Source organism: Giraffa tippelskirchi, chromosome 3, assembly GCF_054371585.1.
Source record: "Giraffa tippelskirchi isolate mGirTip1 chromosome 3, T2T-mGirTip1v1.2.pri, whole genome shotgun sequence".
Taxonomy (NCBI): domain Eukaryota; kingdom Metazoa; phylum Chordata; class Mammalia; order Artiodactyla; family Giraffidae; genus Giraffa; species Giraffa tippelskirchi.
The window spans coordinates 153,532,047-153,549,420 of record NC_137277.1 but is presented as its reverse complement, the minus strand read 5'-3'; the positions used below and the strand labels follow the sequence as shown (position 1 = coordinate 153,549,420).

General features: G+C 41.2%; 1 long non-coding RNA gene across 1 annotated transcript; it reads right to left on the bottom strand.

Annotated features, from left to right (window-relative positions):
* Positions 1 to 1,525: 1,525 nt before the first annotated feature.
* Positions 1,526 to 16,226, bottom strand: LOC145541557 (uncharacterized). Its single transcript, XR_014079111.1, has 5 exons — positions 16,146 to 16,226; positions 7,666 to 7,801; positions 6,875 to 7,007; positions 5,751 to 5,832; positions 1,526 to 4,932 (listed from the first exon to the last, which is right to left on the bottom strand). It is a non-coding gene; the product is annotated as an uncharacterized LOC145541557 (long non-coding RNA).
* Positions 16,227 to 17,374: the final 1,148 nt, after the last annotated feature.

Here is a 17,374-nt window from a genome sequence, read left to right as displayed (position 1 = left end):
TTTAGACTTTCTGTAGATGCAGATGTAGATTAGGGTAAGAGAGTTCCCTATTTTTTAGCTTAGTGGAAAACCATGAATGAGTGAGTGTTGAATTATGTCAGATATTTTCCTGCCTCTAATAAGATGACCATGTCATTGCTCTCTTTTTTACCTGTTGATATGGTAAACTATATCGAATGATTTTTTTAAATATTAAACTAGTCTCTTGTTCCTGGGAAAAACTTCACTCACTCAGGATGTGTCATTCTTTTCAGATCTCACTGCAATCAACTGGCTAATATTTTATTAAGGATTTTTGTATCCATGCTCATGAGACATATTGTTCTGTAATTGACTTTGTTTGTAATGTCTTTGTCAGATTTTCATAGCAGGGATAGAATGGCATCATAAAATGCTTTTTTGCTTCTATATTCTTTTCTATTGATCTCAATTGCCCTAGAAACACATCTTTAAAATTTTTTGGTTTGCTTTTTGTTGCTCTAAGGCAGTCATTCCCAAACCACCTAAAATTTTTGTTAAAGCAAAAATTGATAAGCCCCTTACTCCAGAGTTTCTGATTCAGTAATTCTGAATAGAGACTAATAATTTGCATTTATAACAAATTCCTAGGTGTTGTTGAGATGGTTATTCTGCAAACCAAACTTTGAGGACTACTTTACTAGGGATTAAAGCTTGCAACTTCAATTTGTCATAAGTTACTTAAAGTTAATATTGTATTACTTCACATAAAATGTATGAAAGCTTCAACAGTGTTCTATTTAATCACTATCTTTTGTGCTATTATTGTCATGTGTTTTATAGGCACCTAAGTAATAAAAACAAAATATGATTTCATTATTATGTAAAGAATAAACTGTTTTTCAACAAAATTAAGAGAGGGAAAATATATATTTATCCTACATTTACCATTTTAGATTCTCTTCATTCCTTCTGGTTGATCCATATATTTAACTGGTATTATTTTATTTGGATTGAGAAACTCTTATTTCATATTTTGTAGCGCCTACCCTCTGGAGTTCTCTCAACTTTCATTTATCTGAAGTTGTCTTTATTTCAGTCTCATTTTCAAAGGTTATTTTTATTGCATATAGACTTCCAGTAGAGAAATGTTGCTATTGCTGTTTTCACCACATTAAAGATGTCAATGTCTTTTTACCTCAATTGTTTCTGGGGAGAAATCATATATTTTCATATCATTATTCTCTTAAATGTAAGATGTCTCCTTGTTTCCACTGGCTGATTTTAAGATTTTCTCTGTATCTTTGGTTTTCGTACTCTGCTATGATGTGCCTGTATGATCTTAGTAAATATTATTTTTCTTGGGCTTGTCAAGATTCTTGGATTTATAAATTGATATTTTTATACAAACTGAGGAAACTTTGGCCTTAATTATTTCTATATTTCTTTGTATTTTCCCACCATTCTCTTTCCTTCCTTTATATCTCCAATATATATATATATTAGCATGTGACATTGTTCTATAAATCAATAAATCTTTGTTAATTTTTCTCCTCCATTTTTCATATTGGGTAATTTTCTTGCTCTATCTTGATATTCACTAACTCTTTCTTCTATAGTTTCTAATATTCCAACTGTTAAGCCTATCCAGTGAATGTTTCATTATATGATTTGTATTTTTCAGTTCTAGAATTTTATTGAATCTTCTTATGGTTTCCATTTCTCTGTTGAGGATTCTTATCTTTTCCTTTAACCCTGTGAACACATTTTTAATAGCTGCTTTCATGGTCTTGTCTAGGCTAAGGATCTATTTCTTTTTACTGCTTTTGTTCCTTATCGGGGGTTGCATTTTTCTAACTCTTCCCATATTTCTTATTTTGTACTGTATGATGAATTTTGTCAATGATTTGTTGTAGGGACATCTTTTCAAGAGTGTTGAGTTTTGTTTTGGGAAGCAGGTAAATAACTAAGGGGCTTACCTTGTGGCTGGACTGTAAAGAATCTGCCTTCAGTGCGGGATACCTGGGTTCTATCCCTGGGTTGGACTAGACACTCTTTTAGGTTATTTTAGGCTTTGTTTGGACTTCTGTTAGTGGCTTCTTTAGTGGTAAAGAACCCACCTGTCAATGCAGGAGATGTAGGATCATTTCTTCCGTTGAGAAGATCCCCTGGAGAAGGAAATGGCAACCCACTCCAGTATTCTTGCCTGGTAAATCTCATGGACAAAGGAGCCAGGTGGGCTAAACTCCCTGGGGTTGCAAAAAGACTTGGACACAACTGTTTAAATATTTAGTGACTAAACAGCAGCAAGGCTTTGTTGAATTTCTTTTTAAAGACAGGTCTTTTTTGGTTTCAGCCTTAAACTTGTGCTATGGCTTTATTTTTAGGTATGATTCTTGCTCCAGAAGTGTGGCCTTTCTGGGTTCTCAAGTGAATGCCCAAGGTCTTGGTGAGGTCTCCTCACTCTGTCTGCACCAGAGCTTTAATGTTTTTAGCACTATACCACTTCCCGCAGTCAGCTTTCAGCCCTTCAGCAGCTCCTCTCTACAAGACTTTCTTGAGTCTTGTCCTGCAAAGTCCCAGCCTAGCCTTCAGCCAAGGACATATGGTGAATCCCACACAGACTTTTGGAACACCCACTTTTGGAGCTCCCTTCTTCCTAGTACCTTAAAAAAATCCAAGGACTTCTACAGTCTGGAATTCTGATCTCTGCCTTTTCAACTTAGCAAAAGTGCCAATCCACTCCAGTTAGGCTTTATTTTGTTTTTTCTAACATTAGGAAAATGCTCCATTAGAAAACATGGAGGTTCGCCTTATATGTTTCTCTTCTCTCAGGTATCACAATCCTTCACTGTCTGTTGTTAATGCTTAAAGAAAGATACTTCATACACTTCGACCATCTTTATACTTGTTTATGGTGGGAGGGCAAATCTGGTACCATTTACTTCCTTATGGTTGGGAGCAGAAGTTTGAATGCTGTTTGTAACATAAGGAAACATTTTATAACTAACCAGAAATGTGTTTGGTGAAAACAATGCAGTAGAAATTAAAGTCTTTCTCACTGCCCTCTCCCCTCACACCCTCAAACACATGCACCAATCATCGGAAATTCTGAGCTCTGATTACCACTGGGTATTCCAATGTGACTAATGTCCTGACTCCAGTGGTGTTCTAAATATTTTCATGAGTTTCTATTAATTAAAAATTTAAGAAGACTGACCTAAAAATCCACAGTTTCTACTCTATTTTAAAATGAAAAGATCTGGTGACATTAAGTGGCAACAGTAGCCTTGAGCAGAGTAGTGGTTGCCTTCTTTAGAGAGAATGTGTGTTTTCTAATCTGCCATAGGCTTAAGCTAGTCCATTTCACTCATTGTGTTGTCTGCCTGATTCCTGTAGCTATTTATATATGTGAGCCCGACATGTGGGCAGATAATCTTACACATAAGTAGCATGCCCACAATATCCAACATGATCTATCCCATCATTACCACATTCTCCATGATAGCTTTATTCCATGAATATACTCAGTTTTCCCAAGCTCCTGCTGGGGATGTAAATATTTCTCTAGAGAAAAGAAATAAAGATACAGGGAGAAGATATGGAATGAAGTTAAATTTGGCCAGTGTACCTTGGTCTTCATGTAGGTAGAAGTTCATCAGTAAGTGGTCAGGGGCCAGCCATGCTGTCTGCTTCCATTCTGATTCCAAGATTAAGATGTGTTTATGCCTTTCAGCCAGCAAACCTCTCTATTGCTTAAAAGCTTCTCAGATATTACTTTCCTGGAAATTCAATTTGGCCCTGCTCTGAATTTTATGCCCATAGTTTTGCTTGAAACTCAAAGAAATGAAAAACCATAATTGTTTTGCTTATGCAATAGGGAAATAGTCTTTGTGTTTTGTAATCAAAACATTGCTTTTTCTTGAATTCTGTGTGTAGTTGGGGGGGGCATGTGTTTTGAGGGATAATAATATTAACCAACATGTTTTGGATACTTACTATGTACTAGGGATTCTGCTAAGCATTTTCTATAAAAAGCGAAATTTTATCTTCAACAACAATCCAGAGAGGTAGGAAAGAATGTTCTCTTCTTTTTACAGATAAAAAAAAAAAAAGTGAGGCAAAGAGGTTAAACACTTTGACTGAGGTCAAATAAGTGGTGACATTGGAATTTGAAATCTCTGAATTGAAAATGAAATATGTGAACCAAGTGCTAACCAGGTTGTGCCCTTTGACTTTCTAAGTGTAACGGTTGCCATCAAGGGTGTCGAGGATTCCCCACCACCACCACTCTAGCAAGCCCCTGGTTTATGCAATCCAGAGGGTCTTTCATACCTAGAGTTATACTCAAGTATTCACTACGAAAAGCAACTCCTTCTTGCCTCTTTTGTGTAGAAGTCACCAAAACCTGCAAAATGAACCACAGAGTGTCCCAGTGAAATGTGCAAATCCCATAGGAAGTGAATTTCACCTACTGTGCTCTACACTGACTTTGCAGCTCATCCCTCTGTATTGAGCTCTTAGACTCAGAAAGCAGGCAGGACAGAGGCATAAAGAAAACCCCTTTAGTTTCAAGGCCAAAAAGCCTGCAAAGACTTGGCTGAGGGGATCAGGTAAGCCTTGAGGAGTGTTCTTTCTTCCCACTCAAGGTCATAAAACATGAAAGCTGGAAGGTCCCAGGGAAACACTTTCCTCCAGTCTTCTCATTTTATAGATGGAGCAACAGAAGTTCAGAGACTTCATTTTTTTATAGATGGAGCAACTGAAGTCCAGACCCCAGTCAGCTGGGGTCTGACTCCCTAGCTATTGAGTCAGCGATAGAGGAATATAACCCAATACCCAGACCTTGTGGTTCCCCAATAGTGTTCTCTGCACAGTACATACAGTGCATCTGCTGGGCAGGACTTAAGGGTCTCCTCAGAAGATGACTCCACTCTATCTTCTGGCCACAGAAACAGAGGGAGAGCAAAGCATCTGCAAAGAAGGAGCCAGCAGTGGAAGAGCAGTGATCATTCAATCAACAGGCAAAATACCACATTATTAAAAGTAGAGCTAACTTTTCCTCTTCTATTACCACCCAAACTTTCATAGACATTTCTAAGCTGTCTTGCAAGAGATCTGAAGTAATAGGAAACTGAGGATATTGTTTTATTTTATTGATTCCTTCTCTATGATTAGTGCCAGGAAGCAGAGAACTTACAATAGTGAGGGTCCTGACATGGAGCACCTCTTTTGTTTCAGTACTTTTATATAATTCTTGCTGCTTGACCTCTCCATTGACATCAATGGAGAAAATGGGCTGGCAGAAGTCAACAGATTTTCTGAAGTTTGTATATCTACTAAGTTCAGAGTCTGGACCTAGAACCTCTGCATTTCCAGTTGTTTCTTCTTGTAGATGAGCAACTATCAAATAAAACATATTGAACTCTAAAGGAGACATAAGTCTGAGGAGGCAAACTTGGAATAGTGGACAGAGATGGGATATATTCTACCCATGGACATATGTCAACTCACTAGCTGTATAACTATGGCGAGCTACTCAACTTCTCTAAGCTTTCATTTTCTCATCTGCAAATTAATAACTGTCATAGCTGCCTTAAGGGATTAACATAAATATTGCATGGCTGTCCTTACATTACAGAAAGTAGCTGTCATGTAGTATATTGTTCAAGAAATGTTAGAGAGTGTTCACTCCAATAGCCTTGGTCAACACTCAACTTATTCAAGAGTAACCAGAACAAAAGATCTATACCTGGTTAAGGAAAATCAAGATACAAACAGAAATACCAAACCTTGACTGCAGTATGGCCTCTGATCAGGCTCCTCCATGGCACAGATACTTGTTTCCCTCTTTTGATGACCTTTCAGATATTCCTATTGGCAAGCATTAAGGCAGAATAAAGATTTTTAATCTTTTCTAAGCCTCCTTATTTAAATTCTTCACAAAAAGCTTTGTATCTCCTATCTTTGATATGCTGATTTAGTATGTGTATGGGTTTTAAAGAAAGAATGGTTGAAAAGAATAAAGACTGTAGATAGGTGTTCTTCTGAGGCTATAGTCTGTGCATACTATGTCAGTCATGCTCTCAGGTTTTGGAAATGGGAAACAGAATTCCGAGAGGTTGAGTTCTAAATGCCAATGATAAATCGTAATCTCTAGTTGAGGATAAGGTTATCCTAAATGTGGGGATGGGGATGGGCCATGAAAAGGGGCTGTGAGTGTGGAAACAAGACAGTTGGGAAAAGGGCCCCAGAGCGCTTACTTGAGCAAGGGCAATAAGAAGCCAACCTCCATGATGGACCTGTCTTTCCAGTGACTGACACGCCAATCTCCCACTTCTGACAAAAATAAGGATTATTGTAGAAGTGGCAGAGGAGGTAAGGGTTCTGATACCAGCCCTGCCACTTCCCCTGTGTGACCAGGGTGGACAAGTGACCATGGTTGTTTCTGCTTCCTTTGCTGGATTATATTTTTAATAAAGTGAATATTATTTTTCCCTTAAAAAATCTGCCTATTTTTATGGGCTTGTACCCACAGAAATGGTCATACATAAAAATATTTAGCAAACTGCCAAAATCAATATAACAAATTGTAGCCAGATTTTGTAGTAGATTTTGGTGCATCTGCCTAGTCTCTATTTCACCGTTTTTCTAAGAACTATCCACCTACCCAGTTGGATAGGCTTTTGTAGCTCTATGTATGCTGACTGACACTTCTTTTACTGGTCGTAAGTGGATTGGATTAGAGATAGAGTGGACCCAAACTGGACTAATGAGATTCTCTTTTAGGATTTTGGTATTCAATTAATTGGAAACCTTGATGGGTGGGAGGTGATGTGGTTCTAGGGCTGGGTCTGTGATATTCCACCATGTGCAAAAGGAACTGATATAAAGAGAAAAACAATAAAATAGGCACCTGGAGAGAAATAGAGCTTCCCAGGTGCCGCAGGGTAAAGAATCCACTTGTCAATGTAGGAGATGCAAGTTAGATCCCTGAGTCAGGAAGACCTCCTGGAGGAGGAAATGGCAAACCACTCCAACATTCTTGCCTGGAAAATTCCGTGGACAGAGGAGCTTAGTGGGCCACAGTCCACAAGGAGTCAGACGCTACTGAGTGACTGAGCATACATACAGAAGCAAATAACCTCACAGTCACAGAAAACCTGGCAATAGCCCCCTTGGTTCTGATGGATTGTCCAGTCCCTATTTCCTTTTTTCCTGGAGCCTAATGGTTGTTGAGTTCTATGAGATACACAGGGATTCTTTCAACAAGTTTTAATTTTCTCATATCTGAGTCTGTCACTTGTTCCAAAAATCTAACTGAGGTAGTGTGTATCATAGTACTGTGTATGATGATTAAGTGGTCAAGATTATTATCCAGCTACTCTGTACCAAAGGTGTCCTGTAGGGAAGGATGAGTTTCTCATGCTCCCTCCAAGAAAGCAGGGCTTCTGCCAGAAGAAAGCTACAGCAATCACTTTGTTCAAGTTCTCTCGCTGTGCAGTTCTATTTTCCCTTCCATGTACATGCATTCTCTCCAAATAAACTGGAAGCATCTTTAGGGAGATGATTGTACTTACTCATCTTTTCATCCTCTGTAGCACCTGGCCTGTGATACTATTGAATTTGCTGATGGTGTTCATGTAAAAAGAAAAAAAATAAACTTTCTACTTCAACAATTTTCCATTTGGGCAAAACTTCTCTTACCTCGATTTATAAAATAATCACATTTCTTTCTCTTTTTTTGTTGTAACTGATCTCTCTTCTTAGCTGTGTGTCAATGAGGAGATAGGTTTATTTAGCCAGTAATTTCCACTGCAGAAAATCTTGGTCCCAGATTGCCCTGCAAAAGCAATATGTTCTGTTTTATTTTTATATTACATTATATTTATTTTAATTGCATTCTCCATCTGGTCAAAGATAGCATTAGGCATCATAGATGGAGAAAAGAAACAAAGAAATATCTAACCATGATAATAACTGGAATTATTATTTTTTAAAACTATCCTGGGGTACTATAACCTCTAGGAATGAGGTGAAAAACAATAGCCCTTTTGTTAGAGAGCTCTAGAATGATTCTGTAGAGGAAGAGAGAGAGGTGAAATGAACCAAACAGACTCCTAGTGTCCCCTGAGTGGCCCTGAGTAGACTCTTGCAATGGTCCCACACCCGAAACCAGTTCCAGGACAGTGTGTACCACAGTGTAAAACGATACGTACAAGCTCTAAGCTATCTCGAGCACTTTTACTATTTCCAAAGTAGTTTCAGCAGGACGTTAATGCACAGTTTCAATCACATATTTTATTAATAAACTTTAGAAGAGACCCCCAAAGGGGAGGTCATTTCCTTCTCATTTAAGAAGATGTTTCTGCAAAACTCTGCTAGCAACTGGAGGTCTTCCAAATGAAGCTAATATTATGTCGATGGTTTAGCATACTAGAAATAAATCCTAAATTGGATGCCTGTAGTAGATGGCTAGGCACTTGGCTTCTGGGTCAGGATGCCAGTTGAGGGGTTATCAGGGATGCTGAATCATTTATTCCTGCGTTTAAATCTGAAAATGATGGGACTGGAGGGGAAGGTTTACACATGAAAGTTTGCCAAGAAATTGTGAGTGGTAGCATTCCTTGATGAGAGTCCATTCCCCCAGCCACTCCCTACAAGCTATCACTCAGGATATTTATGTTTCAAAAAAAAAAAAAACCCATTTAAAACTGGCATAGGCAAATAATGGCATTTGTTGGCTCAGAGACTGATGATTCAGGGGCATATATCTTCTGGTGAAGTTTGACTCAGAGATTGACCGTACACTCCAAGGCTCCATTGATTTAAAAACCTTTTGTCCATCTTTAGAGTCAGAACTTTTCTTCAGGTTGGCCCCAGGCTCATGTTCCAGCAATGGTTTCACAGTTTGAAACATACTTTTCCCATGCCAGTCAGAAGAGAAAGTGCCTTTCCTAGCCTTTAATAATAGTAGGGAAGCATTTCCCCCCAAAATCTCAAAGAAAAGACTCTTTGCGCTTATTGGTCCAGTTGGGTCATGCACTCATCTATAAGGCAATCCTTGTGCCTGAGATGGGGGTGGATGGATTTTACAGATCTCCTTAAGCTTATCAGAGCTCATACCAGACATGGTATGGACCTAACAGAAGAAGAAGATATTAAGAAGAGGTAGCAAGAATACACTGAAAACTATACAAAACAAGATCTAAAGAACCCAGGTAACCATGATGGTGTGATCACTCACCTAGAGCCAGACATCCTGGAGTGAGAAGTCAAGTGGGCCTTAGGAAGCATTACTATGAACATGGCTAGTGGAGGTGATGGAGTTCCAGCTGAGCTATTTCAAATCCTAAAAGATGATGCTGTTTAAGTGTTGCACTCAATATGCCAGCAAATTTGGAAAATTCAGCAGTGGCCACAGAACTGGAAAAGATCAATTTTCATTCCAATCCCAAAGAAGGGCAATGCCAAAGAATGTTCAAACTACAACACAATTGTATTCATTTCACATGCTAGCAAAGTAATGCTCACAATCCTTCAAGCTGGGCTTCAGCAGAATGTGAACCAAGAACTTCCAGATATATAAGCTGGTTTCAGAAAAGGCAGAGGAACCAGAGATCAAATTGCCAACATCTGCTGGATCATAAAAAAACTAGAAACTTGCAGAAAATCATCTACTTCTGTTTCATTGACTATGAAAAGCCTTTGACTGTGTAGATCACAACACACTGTGGAAAATTCTGAAAGAGATGGGAATACCAGACCACCTGACCTGCCTCCTGAAAAACTTGTATGCAGGTCAAGAACTGGACATGGAACAACAGACTGGTTCCAAATTGGGAAAGGAGTACATCAAGGCTGTATATTGTCACCTTGCTTATTTAACTGATATACAGAGTACATCATGAGAAACGCTGGGCTGGAGGAGGCACAAGCTGGAATCAAGGTTGCTGGGAGAAATATCAATAACCTCAGATATGCAGATGACACCACCCTTATGGCAGAAAGTGAAGAAGAACTAAAGAGCCTCGTGATGAAAGTGAAAGAGGAGAGTGAAAAAGTTGGCTTAAAGCTCAACATTCAGAAAACTAAGATCATGGCATCTGGTCCCATCACTTCATGGCAACTAGATGGGGAAACCGTGGAAACAGTGTCAGACTTTATTTTTTTGGGCTCCAAAATCACTGCAGATGGTGATTGCAGTCATGAAATTAAAAGACGCTTACTCCTTGGAAGGAAAGTTATGACCAACCTAGACAGTATATTAAAAAGCAGAGACATTACTTTGTCAACAAAGGTCCATCTAGTCAAGGCTATGGTTTTTCCAGTAGTCATGTATGGATATGAGAGTTGGACCATAAAGAAACCTGAGTGCCAAAGAATTGATGCTTTTGAACTTGGTGTTGGAGAAGACTCTTGAGAGTCCCTTGGACTGCAAGGAGATCAAACCAGTCCATCCTAAAGGAGATCAGTCCTGGGTGTTCATTGGAAGGACTGATTTAAAGCTAAAACTCCAATACTTTGCCCACCTAATGTGAAGAGCTGACTCATTTGAAAAGACTCTGATGGGCTGGAGGAAGCACAAGCTGGAATCAAGATTGCCAGGAGAAATATCAATAACCTCAGATATGCAGATGACACCACCCTTATGGCAGAAAGTGAAGAAGAACTAAAGAGCCTCTTGATGAAAGTGAAAGAGGGCAGTGAAAAAGTTGGCTTAAAGCTCAACGTTCAGAAAACTAAGATCATGGCATCTGGTCCCATCTCTTCATGGGAAATAGATGGGGAAACAGTGGAAACAGTGTCAGACTTTATTTTTGGGGGCTCCAAAATCACTGCTGATGGTGATTGCAGCCATGAAATTAAAAGACACTTGCTCCTTGGAAGGAAGGTTATGACCAACCGACTGAATGGACATGGGTTTAGGTAAACTCTGGGAGCTGGTGATGGACAGTGAGGCCTGGTGTGCTGTGATTCATGGGGTCGCAAAGAGTTGGACATGACTGAGTGACTGAAATGAACTGAACTGATGCCAGGAAAGATTGTGGGCAGGAGGAGAAGGGGATGACAGGGGATGAGATGGTTGGATGGCATCACCGACTCAGTGGACATGGGTTTGGGTGGACTCCGGGAGTTGGTGATGGACAGGGAGGCCTGGCATGCTGCGGTTCATGGAGTCGCAAAGTGTTGGACATGACTGAGCAACTGAACTGAACTGATGCAAGGAGCCAACTTGTTGGAAATGACCCCGATGCTGGGAAAGATTGAAGGCAGGAGGAGACGGGGACAACAGAGGATGAGGTGGTTGGATGGTATCACCAAGCTCGATGGACATGGGTTTGAGCAAAGTCCAGGAGATGGTGAAGGAGAGGGAAGCCTGGCGTGCTGCAGTCCATGGGGTCACAAAGAGTCAGACATGACTAAGTAACTGAACAACAACAGCAATCAGAACTTCTACTGGAAGTGGGACTTTTCCCCAATGGAAATCTAGAATGCTATCATCATGAAAGAGGAGGAAAGGGGTATAGGAGCAAAATTCCAGGTACCACCTACAATGTTCAGAGTCATGACCAGTACCACTGACTACCCTCTGTGCTAAATGATCCCCTTTCACGTGATACTTACTACTCTTGATGCCAATTTTGGTGTATTTTACAGAAAAATGAAAGAATTTTTCTTGTATTCTGTGGGATCTGATAGGAACTATCCTTGAAAGAACATTCTGAAATAAGAAAGATGGACTTAATAATTAGAATAATTAGACAGCTGTCATAGACACAGTTGGTGCCCCATTCATATCCCTGTTCAGGGGCCCTTCTGGGGCCCTTCTCCAACTGCTTTGAGTGGTGGCTGCTAAGAGCTAGTTCTCATCCTGCTCTTTGGGGAACTGCTGTTGGCCGATGGGAGCTGCTTTGTTCAAGAAACTGACCTCGGCTCCCTCCCAGACACCCAGCCAATTGGTGATTAATGGGATACAAAATTCTTGCCCCTGTTCCTCAGTCAGTTCAGTTCAGTTGCTCAGTCGTGTCCAACTCTTTGCAACCCCATGAATCTTTGTGACCCCATGAATTGCAGCATGCCAGGCCCCCATTCCTCAGGCGGGGACAAATCTGGTGAGTGCTTTGTCTTCTGGGCCCCTTGTGCCTCAGGCCAAGTCTAGGTTTTAGCTGACACCCACCCCACTCTGTTCCCCTCACTCCCTGACAGCTTCTTCCTGAAGACCAGCCTCTCAGATCACACTACCCAGATCTCTGTCTCAGGCTCTGGTTCTATAGAACCTGACTTGGTGTAGAGGAGGAAAACGCAAAACACAGACGAACACACAAATGGAAGTCAGAAGCCGTGGTTTCAGATGAGTTTGATGATCTAATAGGTTACAAAAATTGGAAAGCGCCTGAAATAATGTAAGACTTTGCTATTTCCAAGTAACCAGCCCCTCCCACCGTACCCCCACCCAAGTGAGTCAAATGTAAAAGGAAGGGTGCCTTATAGGAATGGAGGTGGCACAGATGAGCTCAGGGCTGCAGGCAAGCCTTGGTAGAAGTCCATTCACATCACTGGCCTCAAATGCTCCTCTCCTCCTCTCTCTCCTCTCTGCATCTACTTCATTGTTCCCTCCTCTACTTCCCAGGCCATGTTGGGGGAAATCATCACAGTTAGGCCAGAGCTCTAAATAGTTTTCTCTTGCATCTAGGATTGGACAGGACTCCACCAACCCATTGTTTTGCTCCAGGAGAAGAAACTTAAATTGGCCCACTTGTATCACAGAATCCCTGGACCAATTAAGGATGAGGCCCGTGGAGGCTTGATCTTCCCCATGCTGCCATGATCACACGGCAGCAGGCAGAAAACATGGCAAATTGTGCACTGGCTATTGGAACTTCTGCCTAGAAGTGATACGGGTACTTTCCACTCACATTTCTTTGGCCAATACATGGTCACACCCAACTTCAAAGAAAATAAGGAAGCATAATCATATCACATGACCAGAGGTAGAAAGACAGATTCAGGATGGCACCAATAGGATTGTGATAACAGTAAATATTGAAGTTTCATATTAAGTTGACAGGAAGTAGTTGTGATAATGAAAAATTCCTCAGGGAAATTGTGAAAAGATAGTGTAGGCTTCATTCCCTCAAAATTTGGGGAATAATAACTTAAATCTAATCATCTGAGATTGCCAGAATGTGAACCAGGTTGGTGGTTTTCATCCTATGCCATAGATGGAATGACTGCTTCTGAAGCCTCCATAAGAGGTTAGGGATGGGGTTCTTGGTACTTCTATTTTTCTTTTTTTTTTTAAACTATTTTCATCTGTTCTATTAAGTATGTGTGTATTTGATGGGATTTTGCTTTTTAGCACCCATTCCTCCTCAGCACCCCAATTTCTATTTGGAAAATTATGTCCTCCATGCTGTGTGCAACCTCAAAATGTCCTGCCCATCATCCAGAGAGGCTACTGGCTTCTTCTACCAGAAGCCCTCACCACTTGGTACAGCCAAGCACTTGCATGCACGCATATGCAGTCTCTGTCGTGTCCAATTCTTTGCGACCCAATGGGCTGTAGTCCACCAGACTCTTCTGTCCATGGGATTCTCAAGGTAAGAATACTGGAGTGGCTTGCCATTTCCTCCTCCAGTGGATCTTTCCAACTCAGGACTGAACCTGCATCTCCTGAGACTCCTGCATTGGCAGGCAGATTCTTTACCACTGAGCCAACTGGGAAGCCCACCAAGCATGTGACCCAAGCTTAATCAGACTCTCTCTCCTGGATTTTGACCCTTAGACCAGTAACTACAAAGGCAAAAATAACGGTCTGAGTTTATCCAGTGCCGCTTCTGTTCCTGCTGTTTTGTTTATTCTCAGCCTCATGCTTCCATCCTCCCTTCAATCACCGATACCTTTCCAGTACATCCCCTTTTGCTTTATTTAGCTCACTAGTTTCTGTTGCCTACAACCAAATAACCCTAGGTGGATAAAGTTTCATTAAGATTGTTTTTTGTTTATTTTTTTACCCAGTTCCACTGCTAAAATTTAAGAGTTTGGACAGGATAATTTTAGATGTTGTTCTTAGTCCCATGCATTTAAGCTTGAAAAACAACAACAGAAAAAAAATGCTTATTGCAGATCTGGCAGCTGACTCAATGCAAATGTTACAACCAACAGGAACCACAAATAAACCTAGGTCAGTAATAGGCTCATGTAAAAGATTTCTCAATAGCTTTCCCACCAATCTTCCGGTGCTGGCCTCTGAAATTTAACCCTTTCTAACATCCAAATGTTCAAACGCTGCAGACTTGCACATCTGGAACTGTGTAATCTCAGTTTTGCTTGTGAATTTCACTCTAAATTTCTCTCTGTAATGGAGGAGAAAGAACATTGTTCTGTGTGCTTGCTGAATTTGAATGAGGTTTGTACAGGCCATTTCTGTAAAATAGAGACACCATTTTTGGTGAATGATTTGTATAATCCTGGCACCACTTCCTCAGTCTTCCTGGCTGATATTTACGAGTTTAAATATGGCTAATGATATAACATTCCTGCCAGATGGTCAATAGGAACTACATGGTTTCAGATATTTGAGCATCAGACAAATGCTTGATTCCTTTGATGGAGACTCAAACATGAAGTCTTTTTTGGAAAATAATTTAAGTCTGAGAGTCTATAAACATTATGAGAGGTAAACAGAATTAGCCAGCAAAATGTAACAAGAGTGTGCTTAGCATGGACCATACATGCTTCTTACCTGGGTTGGTAACTGGTGTCTCATCAGGCCTGGTCAACATCTTAGGACTCTATTTGTGTGTTCTGTCTAGAACATCTATTGTTACATAGGTTGCAGGGTGTTAACATGCAATTCCTCTGTGATCGGCCCAATGTTCATTTATTTTGTTTAGAGGACTTTGCTCCCTCCCACTATAAATGTTTATAGGTTTTGCTGATCATTTTCATTGCCTCCACAGTCTCCACCGCCTTCCTCCTGTAAAACATTCTTTGGCCGTAGTCTGAAAACTGTCTCACGCTGCCTAGAGGATACTCCACTTCATTCCATCCCTCTGCTGAGTCTCCACCCTGCATGTCTGTCTTCCCAACCTCCATCTCCCTACCTCACTCACTTGATTATTGGTAATACTCCTTGAGGGCTTCTCAGGTGGCACAGTGGTAAAGAATCTGCCTGCAATGCAGGAGATATGGGTTATATCTCTGGATCGGGAAGATCCCCTGGAGAAGGGAATGGCAACCCACTCCAGTATTCTTGCCTGGAAAATCCCATGGACCGAGGAGCCTGACAAGCTACAGTCCATGGGTTGACAAAGAGTTGGACGTGACTTAGTGACTGAACAACAACAACAATGCTCCTTGAACAGCCACCACCCACAGCGAACAGCCCGGGTATTCTCTGAGAAATATTTCTCACTCTCTGCAAAATGGTTTCTTCTTCCTCCTTACCCAGAAAGCAACCTTGTTTCCATCAGGAAAGACTGACCTCTTGGAAAAATATCACCCCAATCCTCAAAACAAAATTTTATACGTGAATTTCTGTTTGCTTGCTTAGTCTTCTAAGTTTTAAAGCATCACTTGGCTGTGGCAAATGCAGGCACATTTCAAGTACTAACAGCAAAGAGTAGAAATACTACTGTGTGTTTCCTGTCTACTCTTTCTAGTTCTAAGTGAGGATGACTCTTGAACTTAGGTAAGAGGGTGGAATAAGAGAGAGTTTCATGGAAGAGAGGATTTGCAGAGAATATAGGACAGAGTCCAGTGGAAGAGGGTTAAGGAAAACAGAAAGCAACTAGTTTTGGACAAAAAATTAAAAGGAAGCCACACAGACTCTGGAGGAGTTCAAAGCCGATTAAAGACTGGCCTCTTTTTCTTTAAGGATCAATTTCCTTTGCACAGATTTCCCAAACAATCCACCCAGCTGACCTCACTGCTCTCTCCTCCAGATGCAGGTCTCTGGCAAAATCCAAGGAGCGATAAACAAAAACTACAAATAAGTGCCCCGGAAGTAGAGGTTCAACGCCTGAACCATGAACACATCTAGTAAATTACATGACATTACTAAACAGTCATTACTGTCCTTCTGACCCTGATCTTATCAGGCTCATTCATTCCTATAAACATGCCTATATAAATCAGCACTTCAGCCAACAGTCTCTTGCAGGGGAAAGGTATTTGCTTACCCTGCCTCTCATTCCTCTGTCCCTAGGTCTGTCCTGAGACGTCATTGTCAGGTCCTAGGAAGTACAGGATCTGCTTCATCAGTAATGCAGTTATGTGAATTCATTTCTTACGTGTGCGTCACACAGGCAATTCTGTCACTGGCCAGTATTCTCCTTTGGCTCATCTCCTCCCTCCGTCACCCCCACACCACCATTCCCCTAGCTGTCTGGAATGTGGGGCCAGCCTTGGGAATAGCCCTGCCTCTTAGGAGAGAGAGTGCTTTGCTATGCTCTTCACCCTAAACAAGGAGATCTTTCATTTCCAAAGGGAAGATGTTTTATTTTGCCCCTGAATTAGAATAATGAAACATTTCTTGTAAACCTGGAAATTAAAATGCAGACAATACATGTCCTTCAATTTCCATTTATTGGTCGTCAGAGGGGAACCAAGGAACAGTTGTAAATATGTATCAGGGTAGCTCCTGGCCTGGAGGTATTGAAACTCCACAGACAGCAAAGCCGAGTGCGCTGTCTGGCGTCTCCACGGGCCCCCTCCCATGTATCCCCACCCTCCATCTCCCTTCCATCTCTCTTCCTTGTTTACAGTGACTTTGAGGCTGGTAAGAACCATTTTGAGGTGACACTCGAACAGCTGTGTGGTCCAGAATGCATTATCATGTTATGTCTCAATTACAATATTCTTCAGCGGATGGGGAAGGCCGGCACAGCTCGGATCCAACCTTGGAGAGCACTGCCATCTCCTGGAAAACCCTCTATCCTTGGGGCCTGCTGTCCCGGCTCCCCCAATGCCACCAGGAGTTGGAAACAAAGCCTTAGTCATGGCCTTCTATCTTTAGAACCCAAGATCTGGGTACACAGAACCATCTTCTCCTGCCCCCTCCACTTGTAAGGCTCCAATTCCCGAAGGACACAAAAAGGTGTGGCATTGTCCTCTTAATTAAAACAAGTAACTAGGTTGGGGAGGCCACTGGTGCTGAGACAGTGATCATTACTCGCGCCTTCTGCTCCCAAGGCTGGTAGCAGACACTGCTTCCTGTAAATGAGTGCCTGGCACCAGTACAGTCCTGCCTCCGGGATCTTCAGAAGAAGCTGTAACCTTATTTACACCGTTAAGGACGGTGCTGAGGACTTGGGACCGAAGTCACCTGCTCAGGCAGAGCTAAGGAGAGTTCTGTGGCCATTTCTTATTTCCACCTTACAGGCGTGATGGGCTAACTAGTGAGATATTT